This window comes from Adiantum capillus-veneris, chromosome 19 (assembly GCF_014529385.1).
Source record: "Adiantum capillus-veneris isolate H3 chromosome 19, ASM1452938v2, whole genome shotgun sequence".
NCBI lineage: Eukaryota > Viridiplantae > Streptophyta > Polypodiopsida > Polypodiales > Pteridaceae > Adiantum > Adiantum capillus-veneris.
The window spans coordinates 66,573,265-66,593,526 of NC_140949.1; positions in this window are offsets into that span (position 1 = coordinate 66,573,265).

A 20,262-nucleotide genomic window follows, 5' to 3' on the forward strand; every position below is an offset into this window, starting at 1 on the left:
GATAGAATCAGCCATGCTTGCCCTTATGTTTCCCTACAAAGTGTGGCAAGGAAACTTCTCTAACCAGAAAAATTCCAAATATGGTGCCGCTATCAAAGCATGGAATGTTCTATTGATGAGCTTTCTATCCAAGGTTGCGTCTCTTGGAACCCATTCATTGTAGGATATGTGCAACACACGTGTTGAAAGAACCTCCAGGCTGTTTTAACCACATAGGAAGGAAAGTCCTTTCTCCAAATGCAATCACCTATGCTTGCACCTTGAGAGCTATGTGGCCCTACATAGATTTTCACATGCGTGAGAAAATTCATGATGAGATTGCTAATCAGGGGTTGTTGTAAAAACATGGTGTCCTTGGCAATGCGTTGGTCTATATGTATGCCAGAAGGCATGTGCAATTACCTATGCTTTCACCTTGAAGGCGTGTGTCCTTATGCTACTGAGCATGTTGTGGCAAGGAAGAGCTGAGAGGTTTTAATCCCAACTTGGCTCTAACAAGGAAGCTCTATACTACTTTCACTAGCTGCGAACAGAAGGTCTCTCTCTAGATGCAATCGGCTATGCTTCCTACTTGAAGGACAAGGCATCTCTCTAGATGCTATCACCTATGGTTGCATCTTGAAGGCCTAAGGTCGAGATGTATACCAGATGTGGTGCGATTTTACCAAGGGCAGTGTCAGTAGGTGCAGGGTTGTTTCCACCTATGCTTGAACATTGAAGGTGTGGCTCTCTCATGTGCTTCAGAGAATTCACGATGAGAATGGTAGGTACGGGCAGTTGCGAATACTCATCCTTGGAAATGCATTTGTTACTTTGTATGCCACATGTGGTCCCTTTATGAAAGAATGAAAAGTTGCTGGTGAGCTTTTGTTGGCCCAATATGGTTGTCGCAAGGAAGGTCTGTGTCACATATATGCAAAAAAGGCCTCTCTCTGGATGCAATCACCTATGTTTGCACATTCGAGGAATGTGGCCTTATGTTACCTAACATGGTGTGGCAAGCAGGTTTTAAGAATTGGATGCAAATGCCAAATGTGGTCCCATTATCAAAGCATTAGAACTTCTTGATGAGCTGTCTAGTGAAAATCTCGTCTCCTGGATGCGTTCATTGTAGCATATTCCCAACATGGCTATTGCAAGGAAGCACTAAGATGTTTTAACCAGATATGAAGGAAAGTACTTTCTCCAAATGCAATCACCTATGCTTGCCCTTATGTTTCCCTACATGATGTGGCAAGGAAACTTCTCGAAACCAGAAAAATTCCAAATTTGGTGCCGCTATCAAAGCATGGAAAGTTCTATTGATGAGCTTTATATCCAAAATTGCATCTCTTGGAACACATTAATTGCAAGATGCCTTCAAGGTGAAAGCATAGGTGATTGCATTTGCCACCTCCTTTGGCATCCATATAGACCAAGGCATTGCCACCCATTTGCATCGTTAGTCAGGTGGGTCCGAGACCCCCATCCTTCCATACCAGCCATCTGGCCACCCTGTTCCATGTTGCTTTCAATGAGCATCAGTTTCCAGTACCAAAGGACGACCATAAAAAAGAATCTGGGTTCCATATCACAGCACCCCCAAGTAATGTCATTTTCGAACACACACTCGGCCCACACTTTGTCATATCCCTGCATCTCTTTCGGCTCTCTACTCTAGATACCACCTGTCCATGCTATCGGGACCATTGAGGAGGTCGCCCGCTGTATTGCAGGACACCTCGAGCAAAGGGACATCCATACAAGTGCGTTCATGACAGGACCTGCATCCTCTTGCTCAACTGTATCCTAATGACGACCACTCCCAGAGGGTCCACTTTAGACCGTCTCGGCTCAGCAACAAAACCATAATAGGACTCAGAATCCCTTCCATTTAGAGTCTCCATAACCACAAGCATGACCTGATCATCCTGCATTTCTTTGTCCCGTGATTGAAATTACCAGCATCTGCATACCCTTGTCATGCATCTCTTCGTCAAAAGGGCTCGCGCCCGCTACTTTTCCATAAAACAGACCTTTGTCAAGCCTTTACTGGTTTTTCCTGCGTAATATCCCCGGCTCACCCTTCAATACCACAGCTTGCCTTCTGTCAACCTGATATGGACAGGTTCAGGTGGTTCTACCCACGACCCCTGACCGCTGGCCTTCTTTGTCGATACCCATTCTGCTTCCCCTGCGCTCTCGCGAATAGTCTCCCACAAGGATGCCGGTACCGCCGGATAACTTGAAAACGGCACCCCACGAGACCCCTCCAACAACCTTGTCCTTGATGCCCACAAGCCAACAGTCACCTCGTGGCACTCCCCCCCACTTCCTTCATTCGCACAATACTCACTGTGTGAGTCTGGCTCGCTGGTCACCGATTTCCTTAGTTCTGGTTTTCTAAACACAGCACCATCATGCATAAATCGTTCAAAATCCTCTCTCCACAAAAGATGCAAATACAGGATGGTAATGAGGACAAAGTACAGGTGAGAGCACATGTATGTAGCCTTCTGATTGAGATCTCACAATAATTATAGTTTAGCACGATAGTTGATTAAAGGGAAGATAGAACAGATTTTGAGGTTGTCGCATTTGATTGGAACTAGATGATGAATAGCACGAATGTCAAGAGCGTACGAGCATGCTGAAAACAGCTGGACAACACCATTTTCATCACCTCGTAATTGCGTTTTTTGGGTGGACATCAGCCTCTTGGCTTGTGATTTTAACAGAGGATGAAGTTACCTCCTGCTAGGCAAGTTGAAAATCGCTGGACAACACTGTTTTCATCACCTCGCAATTGCGTTTTTGGGTGGACAGCAGCCTCTTGGCTTGTGATTTTAATAGAGGATGAAGTTACCTCTTGCTAGGCAAGCTGAAAATCGTTGGCTTGTGATTTTAACAGAGGATAAAGTTACCTCCTGCTAGGCAAGCTGAAAATCGCTGGACAGCACCGTTTTCATCACCTCGCAATTGCGTTTTTGGGTAGACAGTAGCCTCTTGGCTTGTGATTTTAACAGAGGATGAAGTTACCTCCTGCTAGGCACGCTGAAAATGGCCGGACAGCACCGTTTTCATCACCTCGCAGTTGCATTTTTGGGTGGACAGCAGCCTCTTGGCTTGTGTTTTTAACAGAGGATGAAGTTACCTCATGCTAGGACACCATCTTGTCGTGGTTCGTATGGTCTCTCACCAGTGACTGCTATAGTACACGGTATCTTCAACATCAGCTTGATCATCTACGGGCGTACAGTCCTTAGGAAATCCATTCATTGTAGCCATCACTAGGCGGTTGCGCACTCCAAAGGAGGTGGTGACCCTTCCATTTTCTCACTAACGGGTGGCAAACGACAATGAGCAGGGGGGGGGGTATAAATCCAACGGGCGATCCATGATTACCACCTGGCGTCAAACATACTTGCTGACCAACCGTGAACAGAACGAATACGCCAGCCAAAATTTACCCCAATCATTGTAACGGATTTCGCTGGACAACACCGTTCTCATCACCTTGCAGAGATGATGAATAGCACGAATGTCGAGAGCGTACGAGCACGCTGAAAATAGCTGGACAACACCGTTTTCATCACCTCGCAATTGTGTTTTTGGGTGGCCAGCAGCCTCTTGGCTTGTGATTTTCACAGAGGATGAAGTTACCTCCTGCTAGGCACGCTGAAAATCGTTGAGGAGAGTGTATAGAGCACGCTGAAAATAGCTGGACAACACCGTTTTCATCACCTCGTAATTGCGTTTTTTGGGTGGACTGCAGACTGTTGGCTTGTGATTTTAACAGAGGATGAAGTTACCTCCTGCTAGGCAAGCTGAAAATCGCTGGACTAGACCGTTTTCATCACCTCGAAATTGCGTTTTTGGGTCGATAGCAGCCTCTTGGCTTGTGATTTTAACAGAGGATGAAGTTACCTCCTGCTAGGCACGCTGGAAATCGTTGGACAGCACCGTTTTCATCACCTCGCAGTTGCATTTTTGGTTGGACAGCAGCCTCTTGGCTTGTGTTTTTAACAGAGGATGAAGTTACCTCCTGCTAGGACACCATCTCGTCGTGGTTCGTATGGTCTCTCACCAATGACTTCTATAGTACACGGTATCTTCGACATCAGCTTGATCATCTATGGACGTACAGTCCTTGGGAAATCCATTCATTGTAGCCATCACTGGGCGGTTGGGTACTCCAGAGGAGGTGGTGACTCTTCCATTTTCTCACTAACGGGTGGCAAACGACAATGTGCAGGGGGGAGGTACAAATCCAACGGGCGATCCATGATTACCACCTGGCGTCAAACATACTTGCTGACCAACGGTGAACAGAACGAATAAGCCAGCCAATTACCCTAGTCATTGTAATGGATTTCGCTGGACAACACCGTTTTCATAACCTTGCAGAGATGATGAATAGCACGAATGTGGAGAGCGTACGAGCGCGCTGAAAATAGCTGGACAACACCGTTTTCATCACCTCGGAATTGTGTTTTTGGGTGGTCAGCAGCCTCTTGGCTTGTGATTTTAATAGAAGATGAAGTTACCTCCTGCTAGGCACGCTGAAAATTGTTGTCGACAGCGAACAGAGCACGCTGAAAATAGGTGGACAACACTGTTTTCATCACCTCGTAATTGCGTTTTTTGGGTGGACAGCAGCCTCTTGGCTTGTGATTTTAATAGAGGATGAAGTTACCTCCCGCTAGGCAAGCTGAAAATCGCTGGACAGCACTGTTTTCATCACCTCACAATTGTGTTTTTGGGTGGACAGCAACCTCTTGGCTTGTGATTTTAACAGAGGATGAAATTACCTTCTGCTAGGCAATCTGAAAATCGCTGGACAGCACCGTTTTAATCACCTCACAGTTGGGTTTTTGGGTGGACAGCAGCCTCTTGGCTTGTGTTTTTAATCGAGAATGAAGTTACCTCCTACTAGGACACCATCTCGTCGTGGTTTGTATGGTCTGTTACCAGTGAGACTGGTATAGTACACTGTATCTTCGACATCAACTTGATCATCTATGGGCGTAGAGTCCTTGGGAAATCCATTCATTGTAGCCATCACTAGGCGTTTGCGCACTCCAAAGAAGGTGGTGACTCTTCCATTTTCTCACTAACGGGTGGCAAACGACAATGAGCAGGGGGGAGGTACAAATCCAACGGGCGATCCATGATTACCACCGGGTGTCAAACATACTTGCTGACCAACGGTGAACAGAACGAATAAGCCATCCAAAATTTACCTGAGTCATTGTAATGGATTTCACTGGACAACACCGTTCATCACCTTACAGAGATGATGAATAGCACGAATGTCGAGAGCGTACGAGCGTGCTAAAAATAGCTGGACAACACCGTTTTCATCGCCTCGCAATTGCGTTTTTGGGTGGACAACAGCCTCTTGGCTTGTGATTTTAACAGAGAATGAAGTTACCTCCTGCTAGGCACGCTGAAAATCGCTGTTGAGAGCGTACACAGCACGCTGAAAATAGCTGGACAACACCGTTTTCATCACCTCGTAATTGCGTTTTTTGGGTGGACAGCAGCCTCTTGGCTTGTGATTTTAACAGAGGATGAAGTTACCTCTAGCTAGGCACGCTGAAAATCGCTGGATAGTACCGTTTTCATCACCTCGCAGTTGTGTTTTTGGGTGGACAACAGCCTCTTGGCTTGTGTGTTTAACCGAGGATGAAGTTACCTCCTGCTAGGACACGATCTCGTTGTGGTTCGTATGGTCTCTCACCAGTGAGTGCTATAGTACACGGTATATTCGACATCAGCTTGATCATCTACGGGCGTACAGCCGTTGGGAAATCCATTCATTGTAGCCATCACTAGGTGGTTGTGCACTCCAAAGGAGGTGGTGACTCTTCCATTTTCTCGCTAACGGGTGGCAAAGGACATTGAGCAGGGGGGAGGTACAAATCCAATGGGCGATCCATGATTACCACGTGGCGACAATCATACTTGCTGACGAACAATGAACAGAACTAATAAGCCAGCCAAAATTTACCTCAGTCATTGTAATGGATTTCGTTGGACAACACCGTTTTCATCACCTTGCAGAGATGATGAATAGCACGAATGTCGAGAGCGTACGAGCACACTGAAAATAGCTAGACAACACCGTTTTCATCGCCTTGCAATTGCGTTTTTGGGTGGACAGCAGCCTCTTGGCTTGTGATTTTAAAAAAGGATGAAGTTACCTCCTGCTAGGCACGCTGAAAATCGCTGTCGAGAGCGTACAGAGCACGCTGAAAATAATTGGACAACAGTGTTTTCATGACCTCGTGATTGCGTTTTTTGGGTGGACACAACCTCTTGGCTTGTGATTTTAACAGAACTTGAAGTTACCTCCTGCTAGGCAAGCTGAAAATTGTTGGACAGCACCGTTTTCATCACCTCGCAATTGCGTTTTTGGGCGGACAGCAGCCTCTGGGCTTGTGATTTTAATAGAGGATGAAGTTACGTCCTTCTAGGCACGCTGAAAATCGCTGGACAGCACCGTTTTCATCACCTCGCAGTTCCGTTTGTGGGTGGACAGCAGGCTCTTGGCTTGTGTTTTTAACAGAGGATGAAGTTCCCTCCTGCTAGGACATGATCTCGTCATGGTTCGTATGGTCTCTCACCAGTGAGTGCTATAGTACACGGTATCTTCGACATCAGCTTGATCATCTACGGGCGTACTGTCCTTGGGAAATCCATTCATTGTAGCCATCACTAGGCAGTTGGGCACTCCAAAGGAGGTGATGACTCTTCCATTTTCTCGCTAACGGGTGGCAAACGACAATGAGCAGGGGGGAGGTACAAATCCAACGTGTGATCCATGATTACCACTGGGCATCAAACATACTTGCTGACCAATGTTGAACAGAACGAATAAGCCATCCAAAATTTACCTCAGTCATTGTAATGGATTTCGCTCGACAACACAGTTCTCATCACCTTACAGAGATGATGAATAGCACGAATGTCGAGAGCGTACGAGCACGCTGAAAATAGCTGGACAAACCGTTTTCATCGCCTCGCAATTGCGTTTTTGGGTGGACACCAGCCTCTTGGCTTGTGATTTTAACAAAGCATGAAGTTACCTCCTGCTAGGCACGCTGAAAATCGCTGTCGAGAGCATACAGAGCACGCTGAAAATAGCTGGACTGTACGCCCGTAGATGATCAAGCTGATGTTGAAGATACCGTGTACTATAGCAGTCAGTGGTGAGAGACGATACGAACTACTACGAGATGGTGTCCTAGCAGGAGGTAACTTCATCCTCTGTTAAAAACACAACCAAGAGGCTGCTACCCACCCAGAAACGCAACTACGAGGTGATGAAAACGGTGCTGTCCAACGATTTTCAGCGTGCCTAGCAGGAGGTAACTTCATCCTCTGTTAAAATCACAAGCCAAGAGGCTGCTGTCCACCCAAAAACGAAATTTCCAGGTGATAAAAACGATGCTGTCCAACAATTTTCAGCTTGCCTAGCAGGAGGTAACTTCAAGTTCTGTTAAAATCACAAGCGAAGAGGTTGTGTCCACCGAAAAAACGCAGTTACGAGGTGATGAAAACGGTGTTGTCCATCTATTTTTAGCGTTCTCTGTAGGCTCTTGACAACGATTTTCAGGGTGCCTAGCAGGAGGTAACATCATCCTCTAGTAAAATCACAAGCCAAGAGGCTGCTGTCCACCCAAAAAACGCAATTATGAGGTGATGAAAACACTGTTGTCCAGCTATTTTCAGTGTTCTCTGTACACTCTCGACAGCGATTTTCATCGTGCCTAGCAGGAGGTAACTTCATCCTCTGTTAAAATCACAAACCAAGAGGCTGCTGTCCACCCAAAAACGCAATTGCGAGGTAATGAAAACGGTGCTGTCCAGCGTTTTTCAGCTTGCCTAGCAGAAGGTAACTTCATCCTCTGTTAAAATCACAAGCCAAGAGGCTGCTGTCCACCTAAAAAACGCAAATACGAGGTGATGAAAACGGTGTTGTACAGCTATTTTCAGCGTGCTTTGTGATTTTAACAGAGGATAAAGTTACCTCCTGCTAGGCAAGCTGAAAATCGCTGGACAGCACCGTTTTCATCACCTCGCAATTGCATTTTTGGGTAGACAGTAGCCTCTTGGCTTGTGATTTTAACAGAGGATGAAGTTACCTCCTGCTAGGCACGCTGAAAATGGCTGGACAGCACCGTTTTCATCACCTCGCAGTTGCATTTTTGGGTGGACAGCAGCCTCTTGGCTTGTGTTTTTAACAGAGGATGAAGTTACCTCATGCTAGGACACCAACCTGTCGTGGTTCGTATGGTGTCTCACCAGTGACTTCTATAGTACACGGTATCTTCAACATCAGCTTGATCATCTACGAGCGTACAGTCCTTGGGAAATCCATTCATTGTAGCCATCACTAGGCGGTTGCGCACTCCAAAGGAGGTGGTGACTCTTCCATTTTCTCACTAACGGGTGGCAAACGACAATGAGCAGGGGGGAGGTACAAATCCATCGGGCGATCCATGATTACCACCTGGCGTCAAACATACTTGTTAACCAACGATGAACTAAACGAATAAGCCAGCCAAAATTTACCTCAGTCATTGTAATGGATTTCGTTGGACAACACCGTTTTCATCACCTTGCAGAGATGATGAATAGCACGAATGTCGAGAGCGTACGAGCACGCTGAAAATAGCTGGACAACACCGTTTTCATCACCTCGCAATTGTGTTTTTGGGTGGCCAGTAGCCTCTTGGCTTGTGATTTTAACAGAGGATGAAGTTACCTCCTGCTAGGCACGCTGAAAATCGTTGTCGAGAGCGTATAGAGCACGCTGAAAATAGCTGGACAACACCGTTTTCATCACCTCGTAATTGCGTTTTTTGGGTGGACTGCAGACTCTTGGCTTGTGATTTTAACAGAGGATGAAGTTACCTCCTGCTAGGCAAGCTGAAAATCGCTGGACAGCACCGTTTTCATCACCTCGCAATTGCATTTTTGGGTGGATAGCAACCTCTTGGCTTGTGATTTTAACAGAGGATGAAGTTACGTCCTTCTAGGCACGCTGGAAATCGTTGGACAGCACCGTTTTCATCACCTCGCAGTTGCATTTTTGGTTGGACAGCAGCCTCTTGGCAAGTGTTTTTAACAGAGGATGAAGTTACCTCGTGCTAGGACACCATCTCGTCGTGGTTCGTATGGTCTCTCACCAGTGACTTCTATAGTACACGGTATCTTCGACATCAGCTTGATCATCTATGGACGTACAGTCCTTGGGAAATCCATTCATTGTAGCCATCACTGGGCGGTTGCGTACTCCAGAGGAGGTGGTGACTCTTCCATTTTCTCACTAACGGGTGGCAAACGACAATGTGCAGGGGGGAGGTACAAATCCAACGGGCGATCCATGATTACCACCTGGCGTCAAACATACTTGCTGACCAACGGTGAACAGAACGAATAAGCCAGCCAATTACCCTAGTCATTGTAATGGATTTCGCTGGACAACACCGTTTTCATAACCTTGCAGAGATGATGAATAGCACGAATGTGGAGAGCGTACGAGCGCGCTGAAAATAGCTGGACAACACCGTTTTCATCACCTCGGAATTGTGTTTTTGGGTGGTCAGCAGCCTCTTGGCTTGTGATTTTAATAGAAGATGAAGTTACCTCCTGCTAGGCACGCTGAAAATTGTTGTCGACAGCGAACAGAGCACGCTGAAAATAGGTGGACAACACTGTTTTCATCACCTCGTAATTGCGTTTTTTGGATGGACAGCATCCTCTTGGCTTGTGATTTTAATAGAGGATGAAGTTACCTCCCGCTAGGCAAGCTGAAAATCGCTGGACAGCACTGTTTTCATCACCTTGCAATTGTGTTTTTGGGTGGACAGCAACCTCTTGGCTTGTGATTTTAACAGAGGATGAAATTACCTCCTTCTAGGCAATTTGAAAATCGCTGGACAGCACCGTTTTAATCACCTCACAGTTGGGTTTTTGGGTGGACAGCAGCCTCTTGGCTTGTGTTTTTAATAGAGGATGAAGTTACCTCCTGCTAGGACACCATCTCGTCGTGGTTCGTATGGTCTGTCACCAGTGAGACTGGTATAGTTCACTGTATCTTCGACATCAGCTTGATCATCTATGGGCGTAGAGTCCTTGAAAAATCCATTCATTGTAGCCATCACTAGGCGGTTGCGCACTCCAAAGAAGGTGGTGACTCTTCCATTTTCTCACTAACGGGTGGCAAACGACAATGAGCAGGGGGGAGGTACAAATCCAACGGGCGATCCATGATTACCACCGGGTGTCAAACATACTTGCTGACCAACGGTGAACAGAACGAATAAGCCATCCAAAATTTACCTGAGTCATTGTAATGGATTTCACTGGACAACACCGTTCTCATCACCTTACAGAGATGATGAATAGCATGAATGTCGAGAGCGTACGAGCACGCTAAAAATAGCTGGACAACACCGTTTTCATCGCCTCGCAATTACGTTTTTGGGTGGACAACAGCCTCTTGGCTTGTGATTTTAACAGAGAATGAAGTTACCTCCTGCTAGGCACGCTGAAAATCGCTGTTGAGAGCGTACACAGCACGCTGAAAATAGCTGGACAACACCATTTTCATCACCTCGTAATTGCGTTTTTTGGGTGGACAGCAGCCTCTTGGCTTGTGATTTTAACAGAGGATGAAGTTACCTCTAGCTAGGCACGCTGAAAATCGCTGGATAGTACCGTTTTCATCACCTCGCAGTTGTGTTTTTGGGTGGACAGCAGCCTCTTGGCTTGTGTGTTTAACCGAGGATGAAGTTACCTCCTGCTAGGACACGATCTCGTTGTGGTTTGTATGGTCTCTTACCAGTGAGTGCTATAGTACACGGTATATTCGACATCAGCTTGATCATCTACGGGCGTACAGCCGTTGGGAAATCCATTCATTGTAGCCATCACTAGGTGGTTGTGCACTCCAAAGGAGGTGGTGACTCTTCCATTTTCTCGCTAACGGGTGGCAAAGGACATTGAGCAGGGGGGAGGTACAAATCCAACGGGCGATCCATGATTACCACCTGGCGTCAATCATACTTGCTGACCAACAGTGAACAGAACGAATAAGCCAGCCAAAATTTACCTCAGTCATTGTAATGGATTTTGTTGGACAACACCGTTTTCATCACCTTGGAGAGATGATGAATAGCACGAATGTCGAGAGCGTACGAGCACGCTGAAAATAGCTAGACAACACCGTTTTCATCGCCTTGCAATTGCGTTTTTGGGTGGACAGGAGCCTCTTGGCTTGTGATTTTAAAAAAGGATGAAGTTACCTCCTGCTAGGCACGCTGAAAATCGTTGTCGAGAGCGTACAGAGCACGCTGAAAATAATTGGACAACAGTGTTTTCATCACCTCGTAATTGCGTTTTTTGGGTGGACACAACCTCTTGGCTTGTGATTTTAACAGAACTTGAAGTTACCTCCTGCTAGGCAAGCTGAAAATTGTTGGACAGCACCGTTTTCATCACCTCTCAATTGCGTTTTTGGGCGGACAGCAGCCTCTTGGCTTGTGATTTTAACAGAGGATGAAGTTACGTCCTTCTAGGCACGCTGAAAATCGCTGGACAGCACCGTTTTCATCACCTCGCAGTTCCGTTTGTGGGTGGACAGCAGCCTCTTGGCTTGTGTTTTTAACAGAGGATGAAGTTCCCTCCTGCTAGGACATGATCTCGTCATGGTTCGTATGGTCTCTCACCAGTGAGTGCTATAGTACACGGTATCTTCGACATCAGCTTGATCATCTACGGGCGTACTGTCCTTGGGAAATCCATTCATTGTAGCCATCACTAGGCAGTTGGGCACTCCAAAGGAGGTGATGACTCTTCCATTTTCTCGCTAACGGGTGGCAAACGACAATGAGCAGGGGGGAGGTACAAATCCAACGGGTTATCCATGATTACCACTGGGCGTCAAACATACTTGCTGACCAATGTTGAACAAAACGAATAAGCCAGTGAAAATTTACCTCAGTCATTGTAATGGATTTCGCTCGACAACACAGTTCTCATCACCTTACAGAGATGATGAATAGCACGAATGTCGAGAGCATACGAGCACGCTGAAAATAGCTGGACAACACCGTTTTCATCGCCTCGCAATTGCGTTTTTGGGTGGACACCAGCCTCTTGGCTTGTGATTTTAACAAAGCATGAAGTTACCTCCTGCTAGGCACACTGAAAATCGCTGTCGAGAGCATACAGAGCACGCTGAAAAAAGCTGGACTGTACGCCCGTAGATGATCAAGCTGATGTTGAAGATACCGTGTACTATAGCAGTCACTGTTGAGAGACCATACGAACCACGATGAGACGGTGTCCTAGCAGGAGGTAACTTCATTCTCTATTAAAAACACAAGCTAAGAGGCTGCTGTCCACCCAAAAACGTAACTACAAGGTGATGAAAACGGAGCTGTCCAGCGATTTTCAACGTGCCTAGCAGGAGGTAACTTCATCCTCTGTTAAAATCACAAGCCAAGAGGCTGCTGTCCACCCAAAAACGTTTGTGAGGTGATGAAAACGGTGTTGTCCAATGATTTTTAGCTTGCCTAGCAGGAGGTAACTGCATCCTCTGTTAAAATCACAAGCCAAGAGGTTGTGTCCACCCAAAATACGCAATTACGAGGTGATGAAAACGGTGTTGTCCAGCTATTTTCTGCGTGCTCTATAGGCTCTCGACAACGATTTTCAGCATGCCTAGCAGGAGGTAACTTCATCCTCTATTAAAATCACAAGCTAAGAGGCTGCTGTCCACCCAAAAAACGCAATTACGAGGTGATGAAAACAGTGTTGTCCAGCTAGTTCAAGTGTTCTTTGTACGGTGTCGACAACGATTTTCAGCGTGCCTAGCAGGAGGTAACTTCAACCTCTGTTAAAATCACAAGCCAAGAGGCTACTGTCCACCCAAAAACGAAATTGCGAGGTGATGAAAACGGTGCTGTCCAGCGATTTTCAGCTTGCCTAGCAGGAGGTAACTTCATCCTCTATTGAAATCACAAGCCAAGAAGCTGCTGTCCACCCAAAAAATGCAATTACGAGGTGATGAAAATGGTGTTGTCCAGCTATTTTTAGCGTGATTTGTACGCTCTCGACAGCGATATCAGCGTGCCTAGCAGTAGGTAACTTCATCCTTTGTTTCAATCACAAGCCAAGAGGCTGCTATCCACCCAAAAACACAATTGCAAGGTGATGAAAACGGTGTTGTCGGGCTATTTTCAGCGTGCTCGTACCCTCTCGACATTCGTGCTATTCATCATCTCTGCAAGGTGATGAAAACTGTGTTGTCCAGCGAATTCCATTACAATGACTAGGGTAAATTTTGGCTGGCTTACTCGTTCTGTTCACCGTTAGTCAGCAAGTATGTTTGACGCCAAGTGGTAATCATGGATCGCCCGTTCGATTTATACCTCCCCCTTGCTCATTGTCGTTTGCCACCCGTTAGTGAGAAATGGAAGAGTCACCGCCTCCTTTGGAGTGCGCAACCGCCTAGTGAAGGCTACAATGAATGGATTTCCCAAGGACTGTACGCCCGTAGATGATCAAGCTGATGCCGAAGATACCGTGTACTATAGCACTCACTGGTGAGAGACCATATGAACCACGACGAGATGGTGTCCTAGCAGGAGGTAACTTCATCCTCTGTTAAATACACAAGCCAAGAGCCTGCTGTCCACCCAAAAAGGCAATTGCGAGGTAATGAAAACGGTGGTGTCCAGCGATTTTTAGCTTGCCTAGCAGGAGGTAACTTCATCCTCTGTTAAAATCACAAGCCAAGAAGCTGCTGTCCACCCAAAAAACGCAATTACGAGGTGTTAAAAACGGTGTTGTCCAGCTCTTTTCAGCGTGATCTGTACGCTCTCGACAACGATTTTCAACATCCCTAGCATGAGGTAACTTCATCCATTATTAAAATCACAAGCCAAGAGGCTGCTGTCCACCCAAAAACGCATTTGCGAGGTGATGAAAACAGTGTTGTCCAGCTATTTTCAGCGTACTCATACGCTCTCGACAATCGTGCTATTCATCATCTCTGCAAGGTGATGAAAACGGTGTTGTGCAGCAAAATCCATTACAATGACTGGGGTAAATTTTGGCTGACTTATTCGTTCTGTTCACTGTTGGTCAGCAAGTATGTTTGACGCCAAGTGGTAATCATGGATCGCCCGTTGGATTTGTACCTCCCCCCTACTCATTGTTGTTTGCCACCCGTTAGTGAGAAAATGAAAGAGTCACCACCTCCTTTGGAGTGCGCAATCGCCTAGGATGCCAAGTGGTAATCATGGATCGCCCGTTGGATTTGTACCTCCCCCCTGCTCATTGTCGTTTGCCACCCGTTAGTGAGAAAATAGCAGAGTCACAACCTCCTTTGGAATTGGCAACCGCCTAGTGATGGCTACAATGAATGGATTTCCCAAGGACTGTACGCCCGTAGATGATCAAGCTGATGTCGAAGATACCGTGTACTATAGCAGTCACTGGTGAGAGACCATACGAACCACGACGAGATGGTGTCCTAGCAGGAGGTAACTTCATCCTCTGTTAAAAACACAAGCCAAGAGGCTGCTGTCCACCCAAAAACGCAACTGTGAGGTGATGAAAACGGTGCTGTCCAGCGATCTTCAGCGTGCCTAGCAGGAGGTTACTTCATCCTCTGTTAAAATCACAAGTCAAGAGGCTGCTGTCCACCAAAAAACGCAATTGCGAGGTGATGAAAACAGTGCTGTCCAGCGATTTTCAGCTTGCCTAGCAGGAGGTAACTTCATCCTCTGTTAAAATCACAAGCCAAGAGGCTGCTATCCACCCAAAAAACGCAATTACGAGTTGATGAAACCGGTGTTGTCCAGTTATTTTCAGCGTGCTCTGTACGTTCTCGACAACGATTTTCAGCGTGCCTAGCAGGAGGTAACTTTATCCTCTGCTAAAATCACAAGCCAAGAGGCTGCTGTCCACCCAAAAACGCAATTGCAAGGTGATGAAAACGGTGCTGTCCAGCGATTTTCAGCTTGCCTAGCAGGAGGTAACTTCATCCTCTGTGAAAATCACAAGCCAAGAGGCTGCTGTCCACCCTAAAAACGCAATTACGAGGTGATGAAAACGGTGTTGTCCAGCTATTTTTAGCGTGCTCGTACGCTCTCGACATTCGTGCTATTCATCATCTAGTTCCAATCAAATGCGACAACCTCAGAATCTATTCTATCTTCCCTTTAATCAACTATCGTGCTAAGCTATAATTATTGTGAGATCTCAATCAAAAGGCTACATACATGTGCTCTCACCTGTACTTTGTCCTCATTACCATCCTGTATTTGCATCTTTCGTGGAGAGAGGCTTTTGAACGATTTATGCATGATGGTGCTGTGTTTAGAAAACCAGAACTAAGGAAATCGATGACCAGCGAGCCAGACTCACACAGTGAGTATTGTGCGAATGAAGGAAGTGGGGGGGAGTGCCAGGAGGTGACTGTTGGCTTGTGGGCATCAAGGACAGGAAAGGTTGTTGGAGGGGTCTCATGGGGTGCCGTTTTCAGGTTATCCGGCAGTACCGGCCTCCTTGTGGGAGACTATTCGTGAGAGCGCAGGGGAAGCAGAATGGGTATCGACAAAGAAGGCCAGCGGTCAGGGGTCGCGGGTAGAACCACCTGAACCTGTCCATATCAGGTTGACAGAAGGCAAGCTGTGGTATTGAAGGGTGAGCCGGGGATATTACGCTGGCAAAACCAGTAAAGGCGTGACAAAGGTCTGTTTTATGGAAAAGTAGCGGGCGCGAGCCCTTTGGACGAAGAGATGCGTGACAAGGGTATGTAGATGCTAGTAATTTCAATCACGGGACAGCCAGGTCTGTGTTATGGAAACGTGTCGGGCGCAAGTCCCTTCGACAAAGAAATGCAGGATAATCAGGTCATGCTTGTGGTTATGGAGACTCTAAATGGAAGGGATTCTAAGTCCTATTATGGTTTAGTCGCTGAGCCGAGACGGTCTAAAGTGGACCCTCCGGGAGTGGTCGTCATTAGGATACAGTTGAGCAAGAGGGTGCAGGTCCTATCATGAACGCACTTGTATGGATGTCCCTTTGCTCGAGGTGTTCTGCAATAGAGTGGGCGACCTCCTCAATGGTCCCGATAGCATGGACAGGTGGTATCTAGAGTAGAGAGCCGAAAGAGATGCAGGGATATGACAAAGTGTGGGCCGAGTGTGTGTTCGAAAATGACATTACTTGGGGGTGCTAGGATATGGAACCCAGATTCTTTTTTATGGTCGTCCTTTGGTACTGGAAACTAATGCTCATTGGAAGCAGCATGGAACAGGGTGGCCAGATGGCTGGTATGGAAGGATGGGGGTCTCGGACCCACCTGACTAACGATGCGAATGGGTGGCAATGCCTTAGTCTATACGGATGCCAAAGGAGGTGGCAAATGCAATCACCTATGCTTTCACCTTGAAGGCATCTTGCAATTAATGTGTTCCAAGAGATGCAATTTTGGATATAAAGCTCATCAATAGAACTTTCCATGCTTTGATAGCGGCACCAAATTTGGAATTTTTCTGGTTTCGAGAAGTTTCCTTGCCACATCATGTAGGGCAACATAAGGGCAAGCGTAGGTGATTGCATTTGGAGAAAGTACTTTCCTTCATATCTGGTTAAAACATCCTAGTGCTTCCTTGCAATAGCCATGTTGGGAATATGCTACAATAAACGCATCCGGGAGACGAGATTTTCACTAGACAGCTCATCAAGAAGTTCTAATGCTTTGATAATGGGACCACATTTGGCATTTGCATCCAATTCTTAAAACCTGCTTGCCACACCATGTTAGGTAACATAAGGCCACATTCCTCGAATGTGCAAACATAGGTGATTGCATCCAGAGAGAGGCCTTTTTTGCATATATGTGACACAGACCTTCCTTGCGACAACCATATTGGGCCAACAAAAGCTCACCAGCAACTTTTCATTCTTTCATAAAGGGACCACATGTGGCATACAAAGTAACAAATGCATTTCCAAGGATGAGTATTCGCAACTGCCCGTACCTACCATTCTCATCGTGAATTCTCTGAAGCACATGAGAGAGCCACACCTTCAACATTCAAGCATAGGTGGAAACAACCCTGCGCCTACTGACACTGCCCTTGGTAAAATCGCACCACATCTGGTATACATCTCGACCTTAGGCCTTCAAGGTGCAACCATAGGTGATAGCATCTAGAGAGATGCCTTGTCCTTCAAGTAGGAAGCATAGCCGATTGCATCTAGAGAGAGACCTTCTGTTCGCAGCTGGTGAAAGTAGTATAGAGCTTCCTTGTTAGAGACAAGTTGGGCTTAAAACCTCTCAGCGCTTCCTTGCCACAACATGCTCAGTAGCATAAGGACACACGCCTTCAAGGTGAAAGCATAGGTAATTGCAGATGCCTTCTGGCATACATGTAGACCAACGCATTGCCAAGGACAGCATGTTTTTACAACAACCCCTGATTAGCAATCTCATCATGAATTTTCTCACGCATGTGAAAATCTATGTAGGGCCCTTTCAACACGTGTGTTGCACATATCCTACAATGAATGGGTTCCAAGAGACACAACTTTGGATAGAAAGCTCATCAATAGAACTTTCCATGCTTTGATAGCGGCACCATATTTGGAATTTTTCGGGTTAGAGAAGTTTCCTTGCCACACTTTGTAGGGAAACATAAGGGCAAGCATGGCTGATTCTATCTATAGAAAGCCCCTCCCTTCGCATCCGATTGAAACAACACAGAGCTTTGTTGCCACAACCATGTTGGGCATATCTTGCATTCCTAGACACAATATTTTGTACAAAGAGCTCATCAAGTTCATTCACAAGGGCACCACATTTGACACGTGTTTCTGACACCTCTTGGCTAGCAATCTCATCATGAGTTCTCTCACCCATATGAAGATGTTGTGTAGGGCCACACCCCTTCAAGGTGCAAGAATAGGTGATTGCATTTGAAGAAAGTTGTTGCCTTCATATTTGGTTAAAACATCGTAGTGCTTCCTTGAATTAGCCATGTTGGGAATATCCTACAATGAACGCATCCAGGAGACGAGATTTTCACTAGACAGCTCATTAACAAGTTCTAATGCTTTGATAATGGGACCACATTTGGCATTTTCATCCAGTTCATAGAACCTACTTGCCACACCATGTTAGGTAGCATAAGGCCACATTCCTCCAATGTGCAAACATAGGTGATTGGATCCAAAGAGAGGCCTTTTTTGCGCATATGTGGCACAGTGCCAGCTGTCGTGAAGACTCTAGTGCTAATCAAGCATATCTGTCTCTAAGGAGAGCCCATGTCAGATGCAGCGGAAGAGAATAAGGATTTGCTTGGATCTAGTACTCCGCACACAAACACAAGGGACACTTTACTTCACTTGAGAGAACTGAACTGAACTGAAAGAAAGAGAGAAACGAGAGAGAGAGAGAGAGAGAGAGAGAGAGAGAGAGAGAGAGAGAGAGAGAGAGAGAGAGAGAGAGAGAAAAGAGACGACACAGGGATGTCGGGTCCCAACCCTCAAGGGCCCCCTTGCTCTGTTTCCAAATCAAGTACTTTCTTTATTCTTGCACAAATGCGACTACAATGATGCTGATGTTGAAGGGTATTGATGCTACTGAGGTACAGAAGGGGTCTATATTGAAGACGATGATGTCGACGACAACTTCTGTGGGTTCTATGTCGAAGACGAGGAGGTCGACGACGAGGTCTATGCCGAAGATGATGAAGTCGACGACGAGGTACTAAGGGTCTTTGTCGACGACGATGAAGTCGACGACGGTACTGTGTCGAAGATGGTGAAGTCGACGAGGGTTCTGTGTCGATGATGGTGAAGTCGACAACGGTTCTATGTCGAAGACGGTGATGTCCACGACGGTTTTGTGTCAAAGACAGTGATGTCCACGACGAGGTCTATGTCGAAGACGATGATGTCGACGACGGGTACTGCTGGTCTATGTCGACGACGAGGACGACGATGGTGACTGTGACGATGACGACAATGGTGTCATCGTCAAGTCCGGGACTACGATGATGATGACGAAGGTGTCGTTGTCAAGATAGGGATCTGCGATGACGATGGCGATGGTGTCCCCATCAAGATAGGGACTTCGACGATGTTGACGATGGCGACGTCACGATGGTGTCGATGATGACGGCGTCAAGGCTGAAAATTGAAAACGCTGGGTTGTCTGCTGAAAACTGAAAACGCCAGGCTGATCTGGGCCTTCTTCTTCTTGAGAAAACGCTAGTGCTCCTGCTGAGGTGCTGCCTGATTGTTGTGTGCCTGCCTCCGAAGGCCCCACTCTCGTCGGCGAGAGTGGTCTACTTGATTGCACAAAGATGTACAATGCGTATGCAATGGACTGATGCAATGGGACTATGTCGATGGTGACGACGGTGATGACGACGACGACTTAGGCTGAAATCTGTGAACTTCTTGGTGGCTGAAAATGATTGTTTCTTGATGGGTTCATGGCTGAAAAAAGACTGTTTTGTCGGGTCGAGAGGATCATGAAAAACGCTGCTGTAATCTTCTCTTTGGCTGCCTTTTTGGGGAGAAAGTTCCTTGCTGAAAAACGCTGGGACAACAGAGGTTTTCTTGCTGAAATTTGCAGTTTTTCAGGTGCTTATAAACCCTTACCGGCTACGGAGGTTCTGCTGCAACTGATGATAAAAAACGTTGATCCAATGATGTGTTCCTGGCGTTAGTGCATGCTGAAAACGCTGCAGAACTGCAAGCAAATCCTAGTGTTAGTGATTCTTGATGGTTCTGCTGCCAATAGGGTAAAACGCCAGGGCAAGGTGGGCTTGGGATGGCGATAGCAGGTTCTGGAAAACGCCAAGAGGAAGGTCCTTTTGGCGATGGCTGAAAACGCTGATGGCTGAGGGAAGGGGAGTCTTGCTGAGAGAGGGTGGGGCTCATTTGCTCAACCCTATATTGTCCATTACATGTATGCATGCTCCTATTATCAAGGGGGGACCCATCGGCCATCTATGGCTGCATCAATAGCATACTCCGCTGTTCTATGTGACATGACCTACGTGAACCCACATCTGGCTTCAAAAAACCAGCAAGCAGCTCTAATTCGCCTGGCTTAGCGCTGCTTTGGCTGATCATGGTTAGTGTCCCTTTTGCTTCCACTTCCTCATACATTCTGGTCTCTTTGTATTGCATTGTCATTGTACATGCAATCCAATCATGGGGCCCTTTCCCCAAGTCCCA